The following is a 21,986-nucleotide window of genomic DNA, read 5'->3' on the forward strand; positions in this document are numbered from 1 at the left end:
CAGCAGATGAGTTCAGAATATTTACCTTCCTTTCCAGGCCTGATGAGGGCTCAGCCACTGAACTCAGTACCTGAGCTCGGCCACTTACCAGTCATGAGAACATGAGTGAGAGGCTGTGTTATGGGCTTATCTAAACAACTTCTCCCCATAAATTCATAACTTTAAGCTCTTTTTTTAAAAGATTTTTTTGATGTGGATCATTTTTAAAGTCTTTACTGAATTTGTTACAATATGGTTTTATGTCTTGGGTTTTCGGGGGGGTTTTTTGGCCTAGAGGCATGTGGGATCTTTATTTTAGCTCCCCGACCAGGAGTTGAACCCACACTCCCTGCATTTGAAGCTGAAGTCCCAACCACTCCACCAGGGAAGTCCCCATAACTTTACTGAATTTTCTCTTACCTCTCCTAGCAGAGATTTCTAAGCATCCCTGTGTGCTTTTTCCCACTTACTTAAATCAGAAAAGAGAATGAAGAAAAGAAAGCTTGTGGGTCAAGGTTACTCACTCCACATGTACAGTTGAGCAGCTACATATGCCTGGCACAGGAAGGGGATGACGGACGGGGGGGTGTGTACTATGAAAAGGCAGACACTCCAGTGGTGCACACATCAACATCATTACAGGGGAACAACATGGTGAAGTAAAAGGGATGGGCGGTAGTGGTGGAGAAGGGGCTTAGAGCTGGTCTATTTAGGGTCTCAGTTGTAAAGAACCACCTGCCAATGCAGGAGACATAAGAGACATGGGTTCAATCTCTGGATCAGGAAGATCCCTTGGAGGAGGAAATGGCAACCCACTCCAGCATTCTTGCCTGAAGAATCCCACGGACAGAGGAGCCTGGCGGGCTACAGTCCAAAGAGTTGGACATGATTGAAGTGATTTAGCATGCACACGTGGGAGGTGGGGGGTAGGAAGCACTAGTAGAAGCAGGGTCACCAGTAAGGAGGCTGTTGAGGGAGACCAGGAAGAGATGATGGTGACCCGGACTGGGGTGGGGGCAGAGGAGCTGGGATCAGTGCTTGGGTTCCAAGTGAGTGACATAAAGGACTCACTGTGCTCTTCACTATGGTCACAAAATATTCCTGGGTGTGAACTTAAGATACCAAACAAGTGACATAAGGAGCAAATCTTGGTTTCCCCCTTGTCTCTGTCCTTCTACATGAGTCATGTCTAGAACCACCTGAGCAGACTGGGCCATCGCTCCCACCGCAGATGACACAATACCGCCTGCTAACACAATGGTCTCTTTGGGGATGGTAATCAGGTCCAGGGTTCTGACCACTTAGAGGCGCCACACCTTGATAGCTACTGCATGATGACGCTCACTTACTCTAAGGAACCTGCCTAGGGGCCGGATTCCTGAGCATGACACAAACTGCAACTAGGAATGCAACTGACAAGACATTGTCAACAGCAGCAGAAGGAAAGGAAGAGCTGTTAGGTTTTGAGTTGACATTAAACAGATGTTGGTGTGGGCAGGCTCTGTAGGTTTCCAAGTGAGGTCTTTAATTTCCTGTTTCAGTACAGAGCTGATGCTGACCTAATTGGGAGACTGCAGACAGCTAGCTGGTTTCCAGGAAAACTGAAAAGATGAGAGTAGAATTTTCAGATCTGGTACCTTTTTTCCTGATAGTTCTTGTGGTCATATAGCTCAGTCCTTAGCCCACAGTGCAAAACAGTCATTTCCAGCTTATAAGAAAAAAGGAAATGCCTTGGTTGCTGATACCAGCCACAAGAAAAGCCTCTCTCTTACAGACTGCCTTCTCACTCCCACCTTCTGCACAACTATCATGCAGTAATAAACTGTGTGTTTAGAGGTTCCTTGCCCATCTCCCCCTGTAGAATGCATCCTCTGATCAACAGCAGTGGTAAATGTGCCTGTTCTGTTTGCGATGGTATCTCTAGCACCGAATATAGCATCTTATATTGGTAACTGTCCAGAACATATTGGCAGACTGGATAAATGAATAGATGAATTGCCTTTAGCATCTAAACCTTGATGATCAGCCCTAGAAGGCTAAACACATGAGCAGACCACCCTTGACTCTGTGAACCAAGGTTTGTGTGTTAGTCACTCAATCATGTCTGACAATTTGTGACCCAGTGGACTGCAGCCCACCAGGTTCCCCTGTCCATGGACTTTTCCAGGCAAGAATACTGGAGTGGGTTGCCATTCCCTTCTCCAGGGGATCTTCCTGACCCAGGGATGCAACCTGGGCCTCCTGCATTGCAAGCAGATTCTCTACCATCTGAGTTACCAGGGAACTAAAGCTTTATAAAGATCATTTTGGGCTCCTTTTCCTGTTCCTATGTTTATTGGTCACTGGGACTCAGATTTCCCTTCAAATAGCCTGGCAACATTACAGCTTCTGCTGAAAGTTGCCCAAAGGGAAACAAGACAATCCCAACCCAAGCAAGCAAGAAGGTTTGCTGATAAAACTTTAAGGGTGGGGGGTGTGGGGAGGCAAAATTTGAATGTTCTCATTTAAGTACTTGGCACTCAAAGCAGTAGGAAACCCATGGTTCAGGTCACCCACCAGAAAGTGAATCCAGAGAGCTGCTTCATTTTGGAAAGTTAAAATGGTTAGATATAAAAAATGGGGAGAAAAAAGCAATAAATGTTGGAAGGGGCAGGGCTGGTGAGGGGAGAAATAAGTCATAACAAAGGCAGCCTTGAGGCCTCGGGCAGATAGGAGAAGAGATAAGTCTCTTGGCTAAGTTAGTCACACCCACCTACACACAATTCTCTTGGCAAAGGTTCCTTTACTAACAAAGCAGGCACATGTTTTAAACAAAACATGTGCAGTGTAACAGCTAGGGTGCCTATAAATGTAGTTTTAAATTAAAAAAAAAAAAAGAAAACATCAAAGGGGGCAGAATATAACAAAACATGATCCAATACAAGAATACTGAGAGTATTAAGAGTCCTTATGGCCGCAAAGAAAACTCAAATTTCCTCAATGTACTTTAAATGATGTAGTTTTTAATAAAGGGTGTTTGGACCTTGAGTCAAAGACTGCAGAGCTGACATTCACTCCAAATGCACTGTGAGGTGGGAAACACATGGTGATTCAGAGCAAGAATCAGAGGGAAAGAGAGAGGGAGAACAGGAAGGGACATCGAGAAAACTCATTTCCTTTTCTTCAGCTCTTCAGGCTAATCCAATGGAACATCTTTCTTCTGAACCAGCTATAAAGACATCCCACCTAGGAGACTGGTCTTGGAAGGTGTTAATGCTGCTGGCATTGCCACTCAAAGTTTACACAACTAACCATCCCCTAGGAAAGGAGCCTCTCAGGGTTTAAGAATAAAAGAATATGAAAAGATCTGGGCCTAGTGGTAGAACAAACAAATTTATCTTTCAAATGCAAGGCAAAGATAGCATTCTAAACTCCCAGACCAAGTAAACAAAAGCAGGCTACCTCTAACACAACCTAGAGTTCCAACCATATTCTTTCTAACTCCTCAACCAACATCTTTTTACTTCCACTATAGTTTCTCAGTTTTTCTGTCTCTCTTCTTTTAATTATCTACATTATGCTTCCACTTCTTTCATTGATAATCATCTAGATTTCAAGGTAATTTTTAAATACCCGTTTTGAGTAATAAATAAAATACAATGTCACACTGATCATCTCATGGCTGTTTAAAATCTTTTGAGATATCCCACTATGTACTCCATCAAATTCCAACAGAAGAGTCGAGATACTCAAAAACCTCATATCCAGCCCCAATTTGTCCCTCAGATATCCTACACTTCAATCATATCAGATTGTGTAGCATTTGTTCTCACTTGAATGGTTTACACATTCTCCATCACTTTCAAATAAGAAAATCTTAACCTCTCTTCTGCAGAACAAAAACGTGTTGTCTACAATTTCAGTGGACAAGGAATGCTGCCCACTATCAAGCAATCAGCCACGGATGACAGTGTACTCTGTGGGGAAGTCAGGATGTTGAAAAACATGATACTAAACCTGAAACAGTTAAGATATATATCTAAGGAAGAGTTTTGATGGGCCCACACTCTTACATCTTCCCATACATAGACAAGCACTCAATTGTTAACTTAAGACGTCTATCTTTTGTGGTCAGCAATAACCTCTTGCTGTTCGACTATGTAGTTTTGGGGGGTTTTTTTTTTGTTGTTGTTTTTGTTTGTTCTTTTCAACGGAAACTCATAAATCCTGGCTCCTCCCTTACCTCTTCAGTTCCTTAGAGCTATCTGAGAGGCAGTCTCCTGGGTTATGGTCCTCAGTAAAGTCCCCCAAATAAAATATAACTCAAAACATTTAGGTCACGCATTTTTCTTCAGTGGACACGTGTAAGCCTAAATAAAATTAGCCAACACCTCTTCTATCAAGCATTTCTCTACATTCAGGAATTAGAGCTCAAATTTATCTTATGTTCACTACACTCCTCTCTATCTTCATTTTATTTACATATATATTTAGTTCCCTATTTTGCAGGGGGCAACCGGTAAACCCAGAGGACATTCTTATCTTTAGACACACACACATACACAAAACCTATCTTGGTGAAAACAGGTGAGAGTTCTAAATTTACTAGTCAAGTGTTTTGAGATTTTCAATTCTGATTTCTCTTCCCCAAAATCTAATCTTTGAAAGCTCATATAATCTCTGACTTTTCTTTTTCCTATGCATTTGTGACTCTGAACAAGTGAAAATCAATAATCCTTGAAATCCATGTTTTATAATATGACATCATAACATTTGATGAAACCTCACCTTCAATAGGAATTATTTCAAGTTATACAATGATAAAAGGCTACTACACATTCAATAACTCTTTAAAAAACATTTCCATTTTATTAACTATGTAGCACCTGCATGTATTTGAAAACTAAATTGTGAGAGACTCCATATAAAACAAGGTTTGGCCTCATCCACACAGCATTAACCAGACATATTTTGAAGTAATTCCTAGCCTATTCTCAACTCCACAGACTCTGTGGTGTACTACTGTGAATGTCAATCAAGTAGCCATTGCTTGGCCAAACTTCAAGCAGGCAACTTTACTTCTAAACTTGTCCTTGAATGAGGAAATGAAGAAAGCTCTATCCAGGAGCAAGCCAACAGTTCTGATGAGATGTTGCAGGATACAGAAAAAGTGGAATTGAAAGTAGTGCTAAGGTTTCTAGACCAAAAACCTGAGAGAAAAGATACCATAACCAAAATAGAGACTAGAGGAAGATGAGCTGGTTTTGCAAGGAAGGGCATGAGGTCACTAGGTGGTCATTGGATCTGAGATGTTTGAATTGAGATGTTCAGGAAGCAATTGGAAATACAGGTCTGGAGGTCAGCCAACTAGAGGTGGAGATTTAGAAAACATCTGCAAAGAGAAAAAGAATCACAGGAGTGGAGACATTGTGGGTTCAGAAGAAGTTTAGGAAAGAATCTTGAAAATATCTTTCAAAGGCAATTGGAAAAAATATTGAATTAAAAAGGCAAGACAGATAACAGAAAGGGAATTGGCATTTATTGGCCACCACCAGGGAGAAGGAAATGGCAACCCACTCCAGTGTTCTTGCCTTGAGAATCCCAGGGACAGGGGAGCCTGCTGGGCTGCTGTCTATGGGGTCGCACAGAATCGGACATGACTGAAGTGACTTAGCAGTAGCACCAGGGACTAGGCCAGGTACTTAAATATGTGATCACATTTAACCCCCACCATTTTCTTTTGTTGCCGGTTATGCCCATTGTGTGTGCAAGCACCTGAAAATCTCAGTGTCCACTGTCACAGATCAAATGCTACATTCACTGTGGAAGAAACAGGATGGTGCACGAAGAAAGCTAAAGGAGATCAGATTTCACACAGCCAAGGAAATTATTAAGGAGGATAGGCATAGGGAGAGACTTGGATTGTCAACATGTCTGTATTCTTTGAGCAGAGTCTCTGGTGAGGGATGGGGGAGCCGCTAAATTTTAAGATTGGTCCCGTTGATAAAATACAATGAGTCCAAGTAACAATACTTATGCAATGACCAATCTAGAAATTACATTAAGACAGTAGGTTAACTGTGAACAAGTAAGCCCCCTATTACAGGGATTTAAGCCCAATCAACATACCCAATAAACACCCACTCCAACACATGGCTCTAGCAGGTCCACCACACTTCACTGACTTATGTTCCATTTTCAGTTTTATCTTCTGAAAGTCTGATCATATGTTTAATTTCTTAAAACCCAACATCCCCTGCCATAAATTGAAGGTGATAGTAAAAATAAAATTCTGTTACATTATTTTAAAACTGTGCATCACCACCTAGAACTTGAGAACCTCAATGTCATCAATAGGGCTCCCAAAGGATATATTTCAATTGAGAAAAACGAGGTGCCCAAAACAGGCTTGACTGGGAGAGGCAATAAAATATTTATTAAGCTGTGGATGGGAGATCAGATGCAGAGAGAATGGCTCCAGAGCCAAGACTCTCGTCACTCCTACGTGCTGCCTTCTGCCAGGGGCTCCCCTCCCTCCTCAGCACCAGAACTCCGCAAGAATTTAAGCAGTAAACCCACCAGATTCTGCCTGAGTGCACTTTAATGCCAGGCTGCTGGGTGGAAGAAAGAAACGTGAAACTTGAGAAAGTGTAATCATGTGTAGTCAATAAGGTAAGTGGTAAGTTAAATGATCATTTCTCCAGTGTTTGCCTTTCTTTGCAGGTGTTTTTACTAAAATGAGAATGAGAATATAGCTGTACGTCATCATGACCCACTGAGTTAGACTTACAACTAGTCTTACATGAGGATGAATGGTACCTGGGAAGTACAACGGTCACTTCTGAATGAAGCCTATATCAAATGAAAAGGCAAACTAGAAAAGGTAAGGCGATGCAGTCCTAGAGAGTGACCTTTCAGAATTTCCCAAATGCTTAACCATCTACATAAAATTTAAATACATCTTAATGGCTTTACTTAAGCTAGAAAGACACAACATGTAAGAAATTTGTACTTGGACTTCTCAATACTTACAACAGCTCAGGGTCCATTCAGATTACCAAACACAACCTGAATCCATTGCCACATAAAAGATCTTTCTTAGCATTTCAAAGACAGATTTGATTTGATCACATTTAATGGCTATTGCCAGTGAATTACTACAAACAGGCTCATATTTGAGATACACATTTCCCCAATTCAGAGATTTAAAACAAAGCTTTTCGAATAATGATTATGATTTTATAACTCTTTAAATTTCCCAAACTGCCCTATCTATTGTCTGATTCATGTGAGATAAATGGTGAAGGAGAGAGGAAAAACAAGGCAAATTCCATAAGTCTATAAATATGTAATTTTACAGCTTTCTGAAAGAGCTTACTATTTTCAATACTCACCAAATTACATGCCCATGATAGAAATTTCTATTTCATAAAAGAATGTGATAAAAATTGATGATGTAAACTAGACCCATCTGTCAAGTAACGTGGCATTCACAGTGGCCTCAGGGCAAAGCGGCTGCAAGACGTGCATCCCCGATAACGTGTACATAGAGAGGACCTTCATTAAGCTGCATGAAACCTACCATTGAGGTGGATGAACACTGGTGCTAGACCGCATAAACGACATATATATTAAGTTAAAAGGTAAATTTTCTGACTCGTGGCCTGGATATTAGGGCTGTGGTGGAAAACGAGCTATCATATGCTTCTTAAATTACCTTGCAGTGAAACAAGATAAGGAGGTGACCGAGGGATGTGTCCTCTACTTAGCTCCATTAGTTCCAGCGGTGGGAATGCCCATGCTCCTGGCTTCCGCTGAGTTTCCTCAGCAGCAGTAGGATGACTCAGGGGTTAAGCACACAAGTCAGACAGACTCAAAGGATGGAGCTGATGCTCAACAATGAGATGTGAGACTTAACCCTCAGCTGCACACAACATTGCGTGAGGAATACTGGAAAACTGCCCACCAAGTATTTGGCAGGGCACTCAAAACACATTGCTACCAGGCTGCCCAGAGGGCCTCAGCAGGAAACATAAACGGGGAGCCTATATCCTCTATACAGAAGTGCGTCTTCCTGAGAGTGACATTTCCTGAAAAAACCTTGCCAAGGAAAGTGGCTAGGAGTGAGGAAGGAAAAAAACCTATGGAGTGCTTTTAGGTGTGCATCCCCCAAAATGCTCTTTACAGCTCGGAATTAGATACCGTTTTCCCCATTTTATTTTCTAGATGAGAAAAGAGAGTTTCAAACAAAGGTTCCAATTAGTTAAAAATGGCCAGAGCGTAAGTCAAATTGAGGATTGCCACATTCTAAAAATAACTATAACTAATATTTATTGAATGATCATGGCTCAGAATCTTACAAGCATAATCTTGCAAAGTACTTGAGACAACCTGATGAATAAGAAAATGTATGAACTCTATTTTAGACTAAGGAAACTGAGGCATGCAGAGTTAAGCAAGTGCTGGAGTGTGGGTAATAAATTTTAGTGTCAGTATTTGAACCAAGGAAATATAATTCCAGAACCATGCATGTCTCGAAAGCTTCTCTTTCCCCTGTGTGCTCAGGAAATAATAGGATCCAGAGTGAAGAAAAATTCACACATACCTCCCCACACCCACACCCACCCACACTCACTTTATACACACACATATATCACATATACACACACACATACCCAATAGACGCACGCACATACACACTCATTTAAAATGGGAAAAACTTTTAAAAAGTTAAAAGTCCCAGCCTACTAATCTGCTTTGGAATAGCATAAGGAAAAAAATCTAGAATGGTGTGGTTCAGAGAATTCTTATTAAAAACATGTTCAACTGTCTTTGGTTAACGTCCTATGCACAGAGCCACCAACTCAGTCTCTCCTTGAAAAATGTGAAGAGAAAGGGAACAGGAAAGGAGAAATACTTAACCATGATGCAGGGAAGAGGCAGCTGAAACGATTGAATGTATTATCCAGCTGGCCCTACTGGTAAAGAACCTGTGTGCCAAGGCAGGACACAAGAGACATGAGTTCGATCCCCGGGTCTGGAAGATCCCCTGGAGGAGGGCATGGCAACTCATTCCATTATTCTTGCCTGGAGAATCCCTTGGACAGAGGAGCCTGGCGGGCTACAGTCCATGGGGTCACAGAGAGTCAGATATGACTGAAGTGACTTAGCAAACATGCATTCCTCAAAAGATACCCTGGACAGATCTTGATAATGTCCAGATTTAGGACAAGACCAGCCCCACAGTTCGGAGGGGTCACTGCTCAAGATGTAGCCCTGACCCTCCGCCCTCCTCCCTGCCTTAGAAGTGTACCGCCAGGCTGGGCAGCCCCCGCACAAGGGAGGCCCACAAGGGTCTGTGCCCCACTCACGTGTGCTCAGAGTCACAGACCCTGGAAGCCCATACTGCCTCGGGACCATTCCTCAAATCCTTCCAAAGGAGACAAGGCAAAGTTGGCAAGAGTCGGTGCCATAGATATCAACGGCTTATACTTATCCCACAACAGCACTAGGAGTTGGATACTATGGTTATCACCATTTTACCAAAGAGGAAACTGAGGCACACAAAGATGAAGTAACTTGCCTGTCACATAGCTAAGCTCTGGATGGGATAGCGTGTATAGACTGAGGCAATTTGACTCCAGAGCTCTCAAGTGAAAGCATTAATCCCTCATGTCTGACACTTGGTGACTCCATGGACTGCAGCCCACCAGGCTCCTGTCCATGGAATTCTCCAGGTAAGAATACTAGAGAATTTCCTCTTTAGGGCATCATCTGGACCCAGGGATCAAACCCGGGTCTCCTGTATTGCGGGCAGATTCTTTATCATCTGAACCGCCAGGGAGCTCTTGAGGCTGCCCTGCAAACCCCTTCTTTTCATATTCCTTCCATTTCTGAAGCTCAGGAGCAGAGACAGGGAAATTCTTTCACATATTAAAGGTGTTTAGACACCTTTCCCAGGCCCTACCCCCACCCAGTTACTCCCTCTTCCCTCTCTCCTCCTTCTACACACACGCAACACAAACCTTATCTGTTGTTTAAAACACAGAGCTCTGCCTGTCCAGCTCACCCTTGTGTAAATGCAGGGAGATTTCCGATATGGAGGCCTGTAATCCCTCAGCAAAACTCTGATATGGGTCTCTTAGGTGAAAGAGCAAACATATTAGCTTTACAGGAGAATGTACTTATTGAGTTAAAAATACACAGACGAGAAAAGGAGGAGTGACCAGAATGGAATAGCAAAGAAAATCAACCTACTTGCAGGCCAGATAACCACCTCCACAGAAAGTCTGCATTAACCATTACATGCATTAACAACAACAATAAAATCAAACCCAACAATTAAACCTCTTATCTGCTCACTTGCCTAAAACTCCCAGTCACCTCCTTTGGTCACTTTATTCTTATTCCCTTTGAATCACCAGGGCCAGCCTGAACACCTTTTTTATTATGATACTATTATTATTATTATCTGATTCTTGCAGTGCCTGCTTACAAATCACTTGCACAAACAGTACCTCATATAATAAACTGAATCATCGGTACAACCCAGAAAAGCTGGAGTTTGCCCATTTCCCAGATTAGGAAATAGAGCTTTAGGGAGGTTACCCAGCCCAGAGAGCAGGAAGCTGATCTCCAGATTCTATAATAAATCCACTGCTGCTCCCATTTCACCTCTTTTGGTCCCTTTGATGGCCACCTCCACACCCTTCTTCCTGCATCCCAGCCTTCTGGTTCTATGTTCTTCTGTGTCATCCCCAAATTGCTACATCCCAGAATTTCCAACAGTGTTTACTCACTCATACAACTAAAGGCATGATCTTAGCCTGGATCAGATATGCCCCTCTGAAACAACCAGATCAAGAATCAAATCAGCTCGTGCAGTCTCAAATAAATTAAAAGCAGAAAGCATTAAAAACCATCTCCATATGCTCCTCCACGCTCACCCCTCCCCGCCAAAAAGGGAGAAAATATACTTCAAGAATATACGCAATCTAGTACGAGTGGGTCTCACTGAGTGATGGGACTGTAATTTTCTTCATCATGATACTTTATACTTTCTAAATTTTCTATAATTAATATATTTCACATACTGACACTGGAGGAAAAATCATTTTTTAAAATGTTAAGCCATGAAAACATTGAGATGTCATGTCGCTTGAGGAAGGAAGGAAAGGGACTTATCTTGCAGGGTCATGTGGGGGCTGTGGAGAAGATGGGGTGAAGGTGGCACCCACTATCCCTAGAGCACACGGTGGGGCAGGCTGCGTGGACAGCTCCCTCTCTCCACCAGAGGCTCTGACTTCTGGGAACCAGCCGCCCCTCCCTAAGGGCTGCCAACCCTTTCCACATCTAAACACGCTGACTTGTACCAACAGAGAATGCCTATCCTTTAAAACAAGTTTAAAGACTGTTTGGATCTCGCAGAGAGGGGGTTGATTATCCCTTAGGCAGAGCTAATTATTTTGACCTAATGCTTTGAGATCCCCTGGTATCAGATCTGACTCAAAAGCATCTCAGAGGTCATCGTACCTGGTCTTGAAGCCCAGACTTAAAAGCAACATTTGAGATGCTGCCAAAGGGCATAACCTCTCTAACTCTCAGTGGCTCCACATTCACAGCACTGAAGGTGGCAGAAATTTCAGTCACCAGCTGTGACAAACGGAGCTTTTAGACCCCAATCCAACAACTGGGCAAACCCACAAATATGGTTTCCTCAATCTGAAGACAGAGCTCCAGAAATGGAAAATGTGTTTTAACCTGAGTGTTACATTCACAGGAGGAAGTCTGACCTCCCACAAACCCACTCATGAAAAGGGAGAAAAACAGATTCAGAAAGTGAAAGCATTTCAAGTGTGATATTAACTGAATGTCAAAATAATAAACACGCAAAGCAGACAGGCCAGAAGGAGCAAGTAATAAATCAAAACACTTGTGGGAATCGGACCTCATTAGGTTTGAAAAAAAGAACACTGTTTCACAAACTGGCTATTAGCACAGGGCTCTCTCTCCCTCCCTGCTTTTTTTTTTCTCTTTCAAAAAAAAATTGGGACGAGGCCCAAATCTTTAATACGTAATTTCTTTCCTTATTGTACATGTCTCAGCAAGTCGCCATCAGCTGTTATTTGTTATTAAGGATCTGTGTAAACATAAAGCCAGGAGACTGACTCATGCAGCAGAACAGGAAGAGAAAGGATTTGATCACACTGTTACTTTCAACTGCCTTCGTGTTAGGCATCATCCATTAGGGAGAAGATGGCAGTTCACAGTGAAGCATTTGAGCGCAGTTGGAAGCCAGTTCTAGAATGAAACAACGCAGCAGCAGGTAACCACAGATGCATGGAAAGACTTAGGGATGGGTGAAGATCTGAGCCTGGCATGGACAGGAGGTGACTCACACAGTAGAATCCTGCAGGGGAAGAGGGACACGGGGGGCCCTGGGCATCCTTCTCAGAAGGAGAACAGCTGCTAGGAAAAGCTGCTGGGCTCAGCATCCTTAAACACGTGGGCTGAGGGCTTGATGTTTATGATTTGGGAATGGGGGACAGGAGAAAGCCTGTTTTCCAGCTCCACTGGGTACTCCACAGCCCTGGGGGAGCCAGGAAGGGAAGAATTATAGCAGGACATTTGCAGTCAGCAGGAAGACATTTTTTTATTTTTTGTCCAGAAAGTAGTACATCCTACACTCAGCCCAGAATCCACTACTCTGCTGTGTTATGGGTAAATGCGATTCTCTGAGCACCCGCCTCCATTCCCGGGTACCCTGGAAGTCCTTCAAACGCCAGTTGTAAGTGGCTGAAGACAGAACTGACACCTCCAAGGCCTGGGAACTAACTTAAAAATGTTAATTTGGAGTCACATGATCAGCCCTGTTGTACCCAGCTACAATCAAGTTAAGAAAAGAATGAGTTAAGATACGACTGCTTCAATTGCAGCAAGTAAGTATGTTCTAAGACAACTCAGGGTTTCCCTGGTGGCTCTGGCAGTAAAGAATCTGCCGGCAATGCAGGAGACTGAGGTTCAATCCCTGGGTTGGGAAGATCCTCTGGAGAAGGAAATGGCAACCCAATGTAGTATGATAATCCCATGGACAGAGGAGCCTGAGAGGCTACGGTCCATGAGTAGCAAAGAGTTGGACATGACTGAACAACTTTCACTTCACTTCAAGACAACTCAGGAAATGTAAGAGACACAGCTTCAATCCCTGGGTCGGGAAGATCCTCTGAAGAAGGGCATGGCAACCCACCCTAAGTCCCTTCAAGGACATGACTGAAGCGACTTAGCACACACACACAAGACAACTCAAGAAAGCAAGGTCAAGAAAAAACAACTACTAGAAAGTCCAGCGTGGGCTTCTAACCATGTGCATGTGTGTGTGCGCAGTCGTTCTTGACTCTTTGCAACCCCCTCGGGCTGTAGCACGCCAGGCTCCTCTGTCCATGGGATTTTCCCAGGCAAGGATACTGGAGTGGGTAACCATTCCCTTCTCCAGGGGATCTTCCCAACTCAGGGATCAAACTTGCTTCTGAATTTCCTGCATTGGCAGGCAGACTCTACCACTGAGCCACCTGGGAAGCCCCCTTCTAACCAAACTTAGTATCAAAAACTGCAAAATTAGAAAATTAACATTCAACTCTCTATTACATAAGCCTACACCACCAAAATCTAGCTAGAAAGTGTTCATACTGGGATTTATTACCCTAGTATAGATTAACAGATCAACCAGTTCAATGTCTCTGAAACACTAACCATTTCTTACATTCTTCAAAGCATTAGACTTGTTTCTGTTTGCAAATGCCATGTGTACTTTTTAAGGTTAAACAGCCAGGATGGTTGGGACTCAGAATCCTCTTTTAAAGAAGTTTGCATTGTATTCTTTTTATAAGATTTTTAGCAGCCCTCAGGCAGGAATTTCATAGTAATCACAAATCAAAGTAAAAGGAAAAAAAGATGTTCTAATTCAAGATTGAACCATGATAGAAATGAAAAATATAAAAATATACTTCTGGTACAAATTAGTACATTTGTCTTACAACTCAGGGCAGGTTTTTAATGATACCCTTTTCCTTCATTGATTTTTTTTCATTTTCATTTATTCTTTTTTTAAAGAGCAAAAAGCAATCACAGTTATATCCATTTAGTTGTAGCACACCTATATCTGATCTAAACAATTTTTATGTATCTAGATATAGACAAAAACACTTCATCTAGATGTGTATTTTATTTTTACTTTTTACACTGCAGCTATTCAAAAGTGTGAAAGTCGCTCAGTCATGTCCAATTCTCTGTGACCCCATGGACTATATAATCCATGGATTTCTCCAGGCCAGAATACTGGAGTGGGTAGTCATTCCCTTCTCCAGGGAATCTTCCCAACCAGAGGATCAAACCCAGGTCTCCCACATTGCAGGCAGATTCTTTACCATCTGAGCCACCAGCTATTCAAACCCAAAGAGAATTCTGTATTTGAACAAAGGCCAGGACCTGGTGGTCCTGTCAGCAAAGTAGAGACTGAAGGACAAATGTTTGCTTAATGAAGGGACAGATGAATGAAGAGAGACTGCATGCAGAATTTCCCAATGAAAATTTGTCAAAGGAATTTCCTGGTGATCCAGTGGTTAGGGAGCTTCCCAGGTGGCTCAGTGATAAAGAATCCACCTACCAATGCAGGAGACATGAGTTAGAGCCCTGGGTCAGGAAGATCCCCTGGAGAAGGAGATGACAACCCACCCCAGCATTCTTGCATTGGAAATTCCGTGTACAGAAGAACCTGGTGGGTTACAACTCATGGGGGTTGCAAACAGTCAAAAATGACTGAGCAACTGAGCACGCAGCAGTGGTTAGGGTTCCAAGCTTCCACTGCACTGGGCCCAGGTTTAATCACTGGTCGGGGAACTAAGATTCCACAAGCCATGTGGAACAGCCAAAAAACAAATCAAAGGAAAGGGTGTCAGAAGCAAGAACCTCTAGCTGCCATCACTGACCCTTTTCCTTTTTCAAGGTGCAGCCAATGCTCTTTCAGAGAGGAACCCATTGAGACAAACCAACCGTATTACAGTGTTTGCAAGGGAAATTTCAAACAACCATCGACTGTCACCAAGATAGTTAAATGCATCCTATTAAAAGATCAGAAAAGTGGATCAGTTGAGATTCCACAATCAATTCTGCTTGTTGGCCACCTGTAATTTCCTAAGTAGGCACATGCTTTAACCAAATCCCTTCTCATTCTAAAGGCAGGTTATTAACTTCAGTTCCTGCTTAAGGAATCAACACTTTGAGCCAATTTATGAGCTTCCAGGAGATCAGCGTAAAAATAAAGCAGTCATGTCAATACTGCCTGCTACGTTTCATTTGAGCCAAGCAAAAGGCCTTGGTATGGAAACTAAGAGGAAGTTCCGTTTAACAATGAATATGCCCTATAGTAAACTTGAGGGCTCGGTGGTCAAGAATCTGCCTGCATTGCAGGAGACAAGCGTTCGATCCCTGGGTTGGGAAGATCCCCTGGAGAAGGGAATGGGTACCCACTCCAGTATTCTTGCCTGGAGAATCTCCTGGTCAAAGAAGCCTGGCAGGCTACAGCACAAGGGGGCAGTAAAGTCGGACATGACTGAGCACATAGTAAATTCATTATTTATCCTATCATCTGGCAGCTCTACTTCTCTAAACACTGGCATTTTTTGGTCCAAATATGTAAACAAATCATAAGGCCTTATTGGTTTCTCGTTCTGTTTGTGGCCCTTCGCTGAATGTTTGAATGAGGAAATGGAGACAGTAGCAGTCATCACCCCTTGCCCCTGCCTCCCACACATGTCAATAAAGGACACAGACACGTACTTGATTAAGGGGGTTGATGACTCTTAAGAGAAGAAAGCTGTTGTGCTCAAAGCGAATGTGTGAGAAGGGTTATAAGTCTTCTATTCTAAGATGCATGAAAATCTCCTAAGGGATACAGACTGAAAAGCTGAAAGAAAAACAATCATGACAAATCAACAGTACCTTTTCTTTCTTTTTTTTTTTTTTTGGTTTTCAAACAACTGATTTGTCATTTTCTCTTTTTGCTTAAATAAAGCAAATCCACCTTTAAATATAACCTCCAGGTCAACTTTACTGGGAGGCTTTATTTTTTTTCTTCATGCCTTAATGGTAGAACAGAGGTTTGAGTAAACATCACAAATCTTCATATCAACGAAACATTCCATTTAGCTGAAGGAAATATCTAGAGTCTTCTATGCTCAGTGGTTCTCAATGGCTAGAAGGGAGCAGGCAATCAAGGACTATATAGTGAATGAGCAAGAAAAGAAACCAAATCCTTCCTCCACTCTTTAAAGTCTTCCAAAAATCTAGTGTCCTCAGGCCCAGGCATGATAGTTAATTCTCTATTCTTAGCTCAAGAGGTGTTCATTTCTCTCCTACCACCTTTATTATCCCAGTTTTATCAAGTTCCTCTTCTCCCTGAAAACCTTTCCAGATAACTCCAGTCAACTTTCCCTCCCCCCACCCCGATCTCCATAGAACCAGCATTTAATATCTTATCAAACATTTTGATGACAAAGAGCTAAAAGGCATCTTGTAAAACACTTATTCCAGCTAATTATTTTCTACATGTGGGAAAGTTAAGAAACTTGCCCATGATCAGATAACTGCATACTTTCAAACAGAGATTTGAACCTCAGTGTTTCCACCCTAAAGTACTCCTCAAGAAGACTATAGACCTTTTGGGGAGCTTGGGCTTTAGATGAGAAATTACTTTAAGTAAATGTACTGGTAGTTTACCCTTTCACTGAAAGCTAACCATTATGTTCCTTGCATAAAGTTGCTCTGCAGTAGATCCTCAACCTTTATTTCCCCAAACCCCATTAGTTCCTAAATTAGAAAATCCCTATCAGATATGCAGATGACACCACCCTTATGGCAGAAAGCAAAGAATTAAAAAGCTTCTTGATGAAAATGAAAGAGGAGAGTGAAAAAATTGGCTTAAAATTCAACATTCAGAAACTAAAATCATGGCATCAGGTCCCATCACTTCATGACAAATAGATGGGGAAACAGTGGAAACAGTGAGACTTTATTTTCTTGGGCTCCAAAATCACTGCAGATGGTGACTGCAGCCATGAAATTAAAAGATGCTTGCTCCTTGGAAGAAAAACTATGACCAACCTAGACAGGATACTAAAAAGCAGAGACATTACTTTGCCAACAAAGGTCCATCTAGTCAAAGCTGCGGTTTTTCCAGTCTTCATGTATGGATGTGAGAGCTGGACCACAAAGAAAGCTGAGTGCTGAAGAATTGATGCTTTTGAACTGTGGTGTTGGAGAAGACTCTTGAGAGTCCCTTGGACTGCAAGGAGATCAAACCAGACAATTCTAAAGGAAATTAGTCCTAAATATTCATTGGAAGGACTAATGCTGAATCTGGAAGTTCCAATAGCTTGGCCACCTGATGTGAAGAACTGACTCATTTGAAAAGACCCTGATGCTAGGAAAGATTGAAGACAGGAGGAGAAGGGGAGGACAGAGGATGAGATGATTGGATCGCATCACCAACTTGATGGACATGAGTTTGAGTAAGCTCCAGGCATTGGTGATGAACAGGGAAGCCTGGCATGCTGCAGTCCATGGGGTTGCAAAGAGTCGGACATGACTGAGTGACTGAATTGAACTGATTATAAAATATAATTTGGTCAAATCTTTCAATTTGACCAAATCAAACTTCTGAAAAGGATTTCTATAATCCCAATTTAGGACGATTCAAAGTATAATATGAGAACATGTATCCAACCAGAAAAACAAAGACACATTGAAAGAAAGCATAGCATCATAGTTTAGAGTGTAAATCAATAGACAGACTTCTCAGGTTGAGTCCAGACTCCACATTTACTAGCCGTGTGGCTTTGGGCAAGTTGCTTTGTTCTCTGGGCCTTACTTTCCTTATCTATGAAAAAATGAATAATGACAGTCACTACCTTCACCAGGTTGTAAAGCTACAAAGAAATACTGCAAGAAAAGAGGTTAACATAGAGCCAGATTCTCAACAAGTGTGCATGGTGACCTTAACACAAATGATTTAAAGCAATGGCAGAAAATTAAAAAAATAAATAAATAAAATAAACAAGATATACTGCTATATACCCAAGGGCCTATGAGTGCATTTGTGAACCACTGTTAACATTCATTCATGCAAGCTTCCATTCATTCACTCATTCATTTCAAGAGCAAGTACATACCAGGCTCAGTTCTAGGATTCTGAGGATTCAAGAGGGAATTAACTAGACCTGATCTCCCTGGTGGCTCAGAGGTTAAAGCGTCTGCCTCCAATGTGGGAGACCAGGGTTCGATCCCTGGGTTGGGAAGAGCCCCTGGAGAAGGAAATGGTAACCCACTCCAGTATTCTTGCCTGGAGAATCCCATGGACAGAGAAGCCTGGTAGGCTACAGTCCATGGGGTCGCAAAGAGTCAGACACGACTGAGCGACTTCACATCACCTTCACCTTTGATCTACAGAGGTTACACTGTGATTGACAGCTAAAGCCAAGAATGCTGGACCGCACCCTTATTCCACTAATTTAACCATGGCTGCAAACACTTCTTTTGAAGCTGTATTCACAGCAGGATTACTCATGAAAAGAATTTGTTACAATGCAATCACTCATTGTTCTTGAATTAACAAATACATATAACACAGCATGATCGATCTCCTTACCTACCACAATCCTGTCTATAAATTATTTGATTTCCAAAAATGAAATCCATCTTAAAGCACACAATTATCCAGTACCAAGCACATCTGAAAAGAAGACAGGGATTTTTAAAAAGGCAATCCCAAAATTTTCAAGTCATAGCAGCAATATATTAATTCTATAACACTGTCAAGGTGACCACTTTCAAGGATCTATTTGCATAAAAGTCTCTGTATGGGCGCTCTGAAATAAAATCATGCTGTACTTGAGAGTTACACAGACTTTTGTGTAAGTACACTGCTCAGCAAAACTGAATGTCTAGCATACAGCAAGCACAAAATGAGTAATTTATTGAATTGAACTAAGAGTCTAAAACATACTGGAATGAAATAGATGTGTGAAAAGGGTTATAAGTCTTCTATTCTAAAACACAAATGAAAATCTCCTTAGGGATACAGCTCTACCTGTAATTTATTTCTACATTATTCTTGTGTGTAATATTATTTTTGGCATGTTAATGTATTGTCAAAGAATTCCAATCTAGTGACATGACAAAAGCTGTATTTCATTCTGGAATGTAAAAAGTGTGAAAATCAATTGAATTATATATCAATGACAAGCAATAAGGATAACCAGTATATTCTGGGTAATGTCAACTTTTCCAAAATGATTAGCAGCCTAGAGCTATTAGATTAATTACTAGAATTTTATTCTTACTTTTATAATCATTTGGATTTGCTGAAGGGAGATAAAGACTCAAAGCCCTTTTTACTCCCCTCCCCCAAAAGAAAAAAGTGATTTGCTAGATTCCACATAATTCAGATGATTAACTTCTTTTCTTGGCACTTGACTAAACCCCTGAGTTTATGCTGGAAAATAAAATAAGTGCTGAAAGTTGAAGTCACTCTTTGATCTAGTAAATAAACCCACAGAAAATTTACCCTCAATTACACTCTTTAAATTTATGACATATCTAGTACTGTAACAAGATGGTGACAAATAGTGATTTCTTACTGAAAAGACATGATGCACTCTGTGATCAATAGGCCTCTTAGAAACAAACAAAACTGCAGTGACATTTTTCTTTTTACATTGTTTATTCATTCATCTCAGTGATCATATATGGAGTACCAGGACAGAATAGAACTCTGGGTACTATATTTCAGGGACTAGAAGAGATGCAATGATAAATGGAAAATACACTGAGGCCTGGAAGAACATAGATTCTGACTGAACTGTCATGTACAGTTGCATAGGTTGTTCACTGCACAAAGGCATCAAACTGAAGGGGAAACTGAAAGGAAAGTGGAGTCTGAAATACAGCTAAAATGCTGCTTACCACGCTCTGGGCCTTGAAACAAGACCATAACAACTAGTAGTAGTAGTAGTAGTAAGAGCTTATTTTTACTGAGTAGTTACTATGTTCCAGACATGGTTCAGGTGCTTTGCAAGTATTTACACGTCTAATCCATACAACCGCCTGTGGAGGAAGCACTATTACTACCTGCATTTAATGTACAAGTAATCAAGCACAGAGAAATAAGTTGATTTGCTGAAAAGTCAAACAGGTAATAAGCAGTAGGGAGCTGACTCACTGACTCACTGCGCCGTGAAAAGAATGAATATGTTAATAGAAAGTATAAGCAATATTAAGAAGCACAATCAAAACTCTCAGGAGAGTTCAAAGGGAAAGCTGCTGCTTGAGAGGGCCTTGAAGGACGTGTCTAACAGTGACAGGCAGGGAAGCCTGGTGGGCAGTGGAATCCTGTGGACAGAAGCCCTGAGGTTGCTTCTTACAGCACTGAAGCATTAGAGAGAAAACATGAAAGACTCTGGACCACCTTGCCCTGCAGGGTCAGAGGTCAAAGTCAAGGGTGACTTCAGAGCGGGAGGGTCACATGATCAACACTCAGGGTTAGGAAGATGAATAATCCCAGCCTATACGTTTCCCATTATAATTATATAATCCAGCCTACATCATAAAGGCTGGATGGGCCTGGAGGACCAGAGAGAAGAGGGAACAGACTTGTCATTATGCCTAAATACCACTTCATTTATTAGTACTTGTCCATTTTTATGAGATACTTTTCTTAATTAATAAATTCAATAAATACTCTCTATTCATAGCAAAATATCCAGCCACTGCTCTTGAGATGACTCAAGTTTCCACGTGCAAAACAAAACAAATATACATCCAACTGGTGATAAATTGTAGCTAGTGAATCAAACCTCCCTTAGTTGTCTTGATATCTGATATAGGATCAATACATATTTTAAATATTTTGGCCAAGACAACTTAAATTACCAAATAGTCACACTTCTGATTAACACATTATTTTTTCCTCCTTTTGTAGAATATGACCTTTTTAAAATGTGATTTTACATTCAATGGGAATTCAGCAAGCTTTCTATACCAATCTGTGCTCTCATTATAGGATCAGAAAAATAAACAAGAGAATTTTTACTGAATCTGAGTGGGAGAGGCAATTACTGTTGAATTATAATAATCTTAAAATTATAAGGGATCAGAGTAGTTATTCCGGTCCTTCTCTCCAGTGTGGGATACTTGCTGAGGCTTCTCTTACTAAAGTCTCCCTCTAGTTTCTACTTAAACATTTTCCATGGCATAGAGCCGCTTCTCTTTGATGGGTTGGCTGTTCAGACCTGTAAAACTTCACTAACACGGGCAGCAGAGGGAGATGACTCCCAGGAGACTAGATCTAAAGAAAGTGACCAAATTCATGTCCAAAATATCATGAAGAACCAAGTCTTGATTGGGGACAACATCAAACTCTCAGAACTCCCAGCTAGAAGCAGCTAGAGATAGCATAATCAGAAGGTACCACCCTGGCAGTTGGATAGGCAACCCACATTCAAGTTCCTGATGATTCAAAACAAGATTCTGTAGGATTGAGAAATAGGGCGCAACTCTTTACGGGAAGGGATCAGCAAGCGCATCCACAGAGGATTTTGGGGTTCCAGCCAAAGGTGCTGGTCCCATTGGGGAACTGGAATGCCGAGCTGGAAAGAGAAAGGAGTAGCTGGTGTTTCTGGGCCAATAAAGTCCGTGGGAAGCTGCATCACCACAGACGTGAAGATGCCAATAATCACTCCAAGCAGGACAGGAATGCAGCCTATAACAGCAAAACGAATCACCTACCCAGGAAGCAGGTGATTCTAATGAAGCACTTTCTTGTCTTGCACTGCCAGGAGAAAGGAAAAGGCAAGTCCCACCAGACAAACAGAGAAACATCATTCTGCACTGAGGCAAGGACAGCAAGAGGCCAGAGGATGGGTACAGGGGTGATGCCAAACCTGACTTCTGGTTTTCTGTGTGTATTTCCTTCTCTC

General features: G+C 41.7%; 1 protein-coding gene and 1 long non-coding RNA gene across 5 annotated transcripts in view; both read right to left on the reverse strand.

Annotated features, from left to right (window-relative positions):
• The window catches only part of EPHA4 (EPH receptor A4), a 159,898-nt gene that overhangs the window by 109,650 nt on the left and 28,262 nt on the right, over positions 1-21,986 (reverse strand). The window lies entirely within an intron of this gene.
• Positions 4,668-6,496, reverse strand: LOC129646811 (uncharacterized). The gene is made up of 2 exons (XR_008712183.1): positions 6,088-6,496; positions 4,668-5,350 (listed from the first exon to the last, which is right to left on the reverse strand). It is a non-coding gene; the product is annotated as an uncharacterized LOC129646811 (long non-coding RNA).

The sequence above is a fragment of the Bubalus kerabau genome, chromosome 3 (assembly GCF_029407905.1).
Source record: "Bubalus kerabau isolate K-KA32 ecotype Philippines breed swamp buffalo chromosome 3, PCC_UOA_SB_1v2, whole genome shotgun sequence".
Classification (NCBI taxonomy): Eukaryota; Metazoa; Chordata; class Mammalia; order Artiodactyla; family Bovidae; genus Bubalus; species Bubalus kerabau.